This window comes from Aplysia californica, unplaced genomic scaffold, assembly GCF_000002075.1.
Source record: "Aplysia californica isolate F4 #8 unplaced genomic scaffold, AplCal3.0 scaffold00439, whole genome shotgun sequence".
In the NCBI taxonomy this organism is placed as follows: Eukaryota; Metazoa; Mollusca; class Gastropoda; order Aplysiida; family Aplysiidae; genus Aplysia; species Aplysia californica.
The window spans coordinates 304,523-309,952 of record NW_004797709.1 but is presented as its reverse complement, the minus strand read 5'-3'; the positions used below and the strand labels follow the sequence as shown (position 1 = coordinate 309,952).

Sequence of the window (5,430 nt, the reverse complement as noted above, 5' to 3'; positions counted from 1 at the left end):
GAGAGAGAGAGAGAGAGAGAGAGAGAGAGAGAGAGAGAGAGAGAGAGAGAGCACTCGAATCAAAGGATTTGATGAGATTATTTATCTAATTATCACTGTATTTCCTATTATCCCACGTGTCCTCATCACAATTAATCATTGTCTTTTTTCGAAAGATGTATTACGTTCTCAGTATTATCAGGGGAAGCTTTTTCTAATTCAATACAGATTGTGACAGTCCTCTAGACAATCTGTTCTGCAGACTACTCAGCTTTATCCTGATGGGGTTTTGTGCACCTGACGATCCACCACCAACGGAATAAGGTATCTGAAATTTTTTTTATTGTTTTGTTTAATATGCTTATCGAGTCTTATCTGGTAGTATGGCGATCAGCTAGTTCCCAAACGCATGAAGATTTGCCCGTGGAAGAATTAGTTTTTAAATCTGTTGGAGAATGTGGAACGACAGAGTGTGACATTGGTTGAAGGTCCAAAAAGAATCCTGTAAACAATCTAGCATGCAAACATAATTTACTTGGTGATGAGGCAAACATCTCACGGAAAGGAAAGCCAATTGTCTTCTTGGAAGAGAACTTCGGAATAGAAATCAACTGACAACTTAAAGTCGTCTAGTCGCTCTTGGAGAGTTAACGCCATTATCACAGCGCAAATTATTGTAATAATGTTAATGATTTTTTAAAAATAAAGAATTTTTGGAATTTTATCCTGCTCGCCATGCAGAAACAAGGATGGACAGACTCATTGGCTGATTCTGGACATTTAAACTTTTATAACACTTAGACATTCCCCTCGTGTTTACAAAAAAATCAAGTCAAAAAAGATAACGTACTATGAGATAACTACTACGACATGATCGGGCTCATTAGTTTACTGAAGAAATTTTTCTTGAACGTCACCGAAGCAGTGGGAGAGTGTTGATACATAATATATTGTTACATTCACAACCACCAATAGGTACTGATCTGCATATACCTGCAACCACTCTCCCTTCCGTCATTCACCTCCTCATTACACACAAAGGTATACTCACGTATACTCTTACCCACTCTGTCTGTCTGTCTGTCTGTCTGTCTGTCTGTCTGTCTGTCTGTCTGTCTGTCTATCTGTCTGTCTATCTATCTGTCTGTCTGTCTGTCTGTCTGTCTGTCTGTCTGTCTGTCTGTCAGTCTGTCTGTCTGTCTTTTTCTCTCCTTTCAGCTGTCTGTCAGTAAAAGCAAGTTATAACATCCCCCCTCCCCCCCAAAAAAAAATTCTACAAGAAGATGCGTTCTTTATCGTTGCTATTGGTCATACAACATTGAAATAGTCTATTTTTGTTTTCACAGACTGACACAAAGTTAGCATGCCAAGCAAGTATTGAATACAGTAAGCCGACTCCAGAATGTTGGCAGTTGAGACCCACCCTTAAGGGAGGTTCCAGAGTTCTGAAAGCTGGAGGAGTAACCTGTACTTCACAAACTGCTTGTCTTCATCCTGCTCCTTTACAACGAAGAAAATATGATTCGTGAAACTTTCATCGATTACGGGAACGGCACTAATAAATATTAAAAAGTTCTTCAGAGAAAAAAGATTGTTTGTGTTTTCTTTCTTCTCCCTTTTATTTGACGAGGGAAGCAAATTAGCAGGCTGATGTTGGTTTTGAAAGATATTAGCTTATAAACAACATAATTCGTTTTTAATATAGCCATACTTACCATACATGGATTTGATTTGTTTGTTTCGTTTCTGAGATATTAGGTATTTTCCAAGTTACTCCAGTGAAAACAATCTCTGGTTTCTGGCTACAAAGGACCAAGATTATGACTTCGCCTAAATAAAGGAGAAGGAAATAAAATAAAATACATGGATCATATTGCTATGAAACGATTCAAGACAGGCTTCTATCAAGACCTCTATATAATGACGTCGGGTGGGTTGGAAAGAGGGTGGGCTTGCCATGACCAAACATTGAGACCTCTCAGATTTAAAAAAGATGCATTATGACTGACAACAGAGAAACACGCAGATCGCTACATCAGAATTACAGCGTTCTGTCTGCTCAACACTTAGTTTTGAGATATTAAAGGTCAACCTTTTTTAGTTTCACAGTACGTCAAGCTTTTTTGAATGCAGAACTTTGAATATCTTGATAACGACTCAGAATATTCTTCCGATTTTGATAGAACAGATAAAACCTTTACTTCCTGAACTCATGGTCTTAGTATCTCAAAAGGGCCCAAAATGTCAGATAAAACTTTGTAGTTCTGAGGTAGGGCTATATAAAATAAAAGGCAACGCAAAAATATAAATAGATTCAAAAGTACTACGATCATGTTAATGGCAATACGACGTTTGAAACTAAACCAGGAAAATGGACTCACCTATTTATCTTTATACATGTACTTACCACTACCTTGGAATAACAACGTTCTATCTGCTTAGTACCTGGTTTTGAGACATTTGACGTCAAAGCTTTCGAGGTAGACGCTTGTTGGTACCAACACACAAGAACGCGTTTACAGTCTGTGAAAGTAACTGAACACATTAAACATTTCTACATTAATTCTGCGACTCATTAAAATATTTGCAGCTTGTTTCAAGAGCGCTCTGGGGGCTCTCGTGGCCTAGAGGTTAAGGTGTTGGCCTCTCATTCAAAGGTCCCGGGTTCGAATCCGGGTAGCGACCAAAAAATTTTCTTCTCTAAAATTGTCTCCTTTCACCTCCTTTCCTGCTCTCTAGCAATGTTCTGTTGTCTGCTTTCATTTCCACTTTCAGCCCCCACCCCCTCACCTCCTTTGCCCCCTTCTCTGGGCTCCTGACTCTTTCTGCAGCCTTTCTACTGCTACTCCTTGGCTCCTCCTTACTGCTGTCTTTCTGCCACACCCCTGATCTTCTGAGAGGAAAGATCTACACCTAGCCTTCTCGGAAAACGGCGAAAAATCTCTGAGGGCCCGTGTGCAAGTTGCGCACGTTTAAGATCCCTTGGTGGTCTAAAATCGATAAGAGTAGGCTTCGGCCGCCACCCGGGCAAAATTCAAAATTTCCTATCAACTGAAAATATTAGGTGTGTCCCGCGCGCTCATATGACCTAATGCAGTTGCAAGCGCCGTAAAACACTGTACAAAAACAAAAAACAAGAGAGGGCTCTTCACACTGTTAGCATGCACTTTTATATTTTCGATAAATGCAACCACTGAATGTGACATGTTGATTATCAATTTTCACTGCAAGTGATTTGGGAAAGATAAACGGACAACCACTTGATTTGTATTCCAAGTGGCTTTTTCTTAGCTTCCGAGCTACATCCTCGTTGTCGCGCTTCCGTACAGAGGATGTGTGAGTGCAGGGACAGGCTACAGCCTCACAGCGCAAAGACAGTTCACGTATACTATTGATTAAAAGTGCAGATAATGTTCGAATATACTATTGACTAACAGTGCAAAGACAGTTCACGTATACTATTGATTAAAAGTGCAGATAATATTCCAATATACTACTATTGACTAACAGTGCAGAGACAGTTCAAGCGTATTATTGATTAAAAGTGCAGATAATATTCGAATATACCATTGACTAACTGTGCCGAGACTGTTCGAGCATACTATTCACTAACAGTACAGAGGAAATTCAAGTATACTATAGCCTTAGTGTTTGTCCGCACCAAAAGCAGTAGCTGCGCAGTAGCTGAGTTGAGCCGCTATGAGCAGTTCTAGCAGTAAGCTCGAGTGTCCGCACCAAGAGCTGTTTTGGTTAGCTGTCAAGTAGCAGTCAGCTCGCTGGTTTCTCGTGCACTGCTCAGTATCAGCTTGTATGTTCTCATCAAAAGCAGTATAAAAGCAATGTGTACTAGCTCTCTCTGCTAGCTCGCTGCTTGTATCAGAGACAGTTCATAACATGGCGGTCCGTAAAATATGTTTGATTCTTTTGAAGGAAACTTTAATACTATTGACACAGTCTCTTGTATTTGATGACGAGAAAGAATACTAGGTTCATCCCAATAATGCCAAAGCAGACACAAGTTAATCTTGTCTGCAATTTCTTGAAATTGTCTTCTCTTTGCTTCTCTGTTCATAAAGTTGAGGTCCCGTTTCGCCACAGGTATGGATATTCCTGGATTAAACTTATGAACTCAAAAGTTTTGGCACTATCCATTGTTTTGTTTCTGTTTTGTTGTACAGGCTTTCAAGGGGAGAACGCAGAAGCTGTCTCCAGCTGTCTTGAGGTAATCGAGATATCTTGGCGAGGTTTGACAGGAAATTTCGGGAGTGCTAATTTTAGAAATGACGAAATCACTGCTAGCATTGAGCGGTAGTAAATGCGGGGATGTAATTTTACTGCTCACTGCTAGCTAGCAGTGCACTGCTCAATACGGCTCGGCTACTGCTTTTGGTGCGAACTGCGTATAAAAAATGTTACTAATACTAGTAAAAGTACCCTTTCTACGAACGAAATAATAATGAAGAAGTATTAGGAAAGTTAAGAACAGGAAAAAGACTGAAAACAGGGAAGAAATAAAACAAAAATATTTTACCTTGAATTTACCCATGTAGCACCCCTCTTGACTACCTCTAGGGATAAGACTTCTTCCCCCTCTTCGAAGGCGTGGCATTTTCTCCTAAAGTTATAGCTCAGTCACTTTAAAAAATAGGCCTACATGCCAATTGTTGCTTCCTAGAAGAACCTAATCTAGATTCTAGATCTAGCCTAGATCTCGAAGGATTATGACATAGGCCAACAAATTGAAAGAAGGAGCCTAGGCCCAGAGATAGATCTAGTTTAGAAATTCACCTTTTTAATAAACCGCCAGGGTCACAGATGGCCTAGATTTCTAGATCTATTCACTGCAGGAAAAGTCCACTTTCAATAATATTTTCATGATTCTTGACCTCGATCTAGATTCATCGACAGCCAAGTCCTAGACTCTAGATCTATTCCCAGCGGGGGAAAATCCACGTGCAATACTTTCATCATTTTTGATCTCGATCTAAGATTCACGTATAGATCTAGCCTAGATCTAGATCCTAGAATCTATAATGCACAGCAAGAACACTTTCAATATTCAACAGGTTATCGAAACATTACATAATATCTAGATTCTACTTTCATTTCATGATTCTTCTTGATCTCGATATAGATCTAGATTCTAGATTCTAGATCTCATCTAGGCACTGTGCACAAAATACACCCATCCTTCGGAATGCGCGCTAAATCCACTGCTGGAGAAATCCACTTTCAATACCTTCATGATTTTTTATCTTGATCTAGATATTAAATCTAGACATACTCATACATCACACTACACGCAGTGCGTAATCCGGGCTACAATTGGCTGAACCTTTGACTTTGACCTATGAATACATCAAGGAAGCCTGCGGTAGGCTATTCTTGGCGCTTTCGACGACACCCTCCCTGTCACTCTCACCACTCTCCCTCTGCAGTGCTTTCTGGCTT

The 5,430-nt window shown here is 39.9% G+C and overlaps 1 long non-coding RNA gene across 1 annotated transcript in view; it reads left to right on the top strand.

Moving 5' to 3' along the window:
• Positions 1–1,568, top strand: part of LOC101861678 — a 9,485-nt gene extending 7,917 nt beyond the window's left edge. The window contains exons 3-4 of the long non-coding RNA XR_220777.3: positions 208–303; positions 1,326–1,568. This is a non-coding gene — a long non-coding RNA (uncharacterized LOC101861678). The remainder of the gene's footprint in view (positions 1–207; positions 304–1,325) is intronic.
• The last annotated feature ends 3,862 nt before the right edge of the window (positions 1,569–5,430 follow it).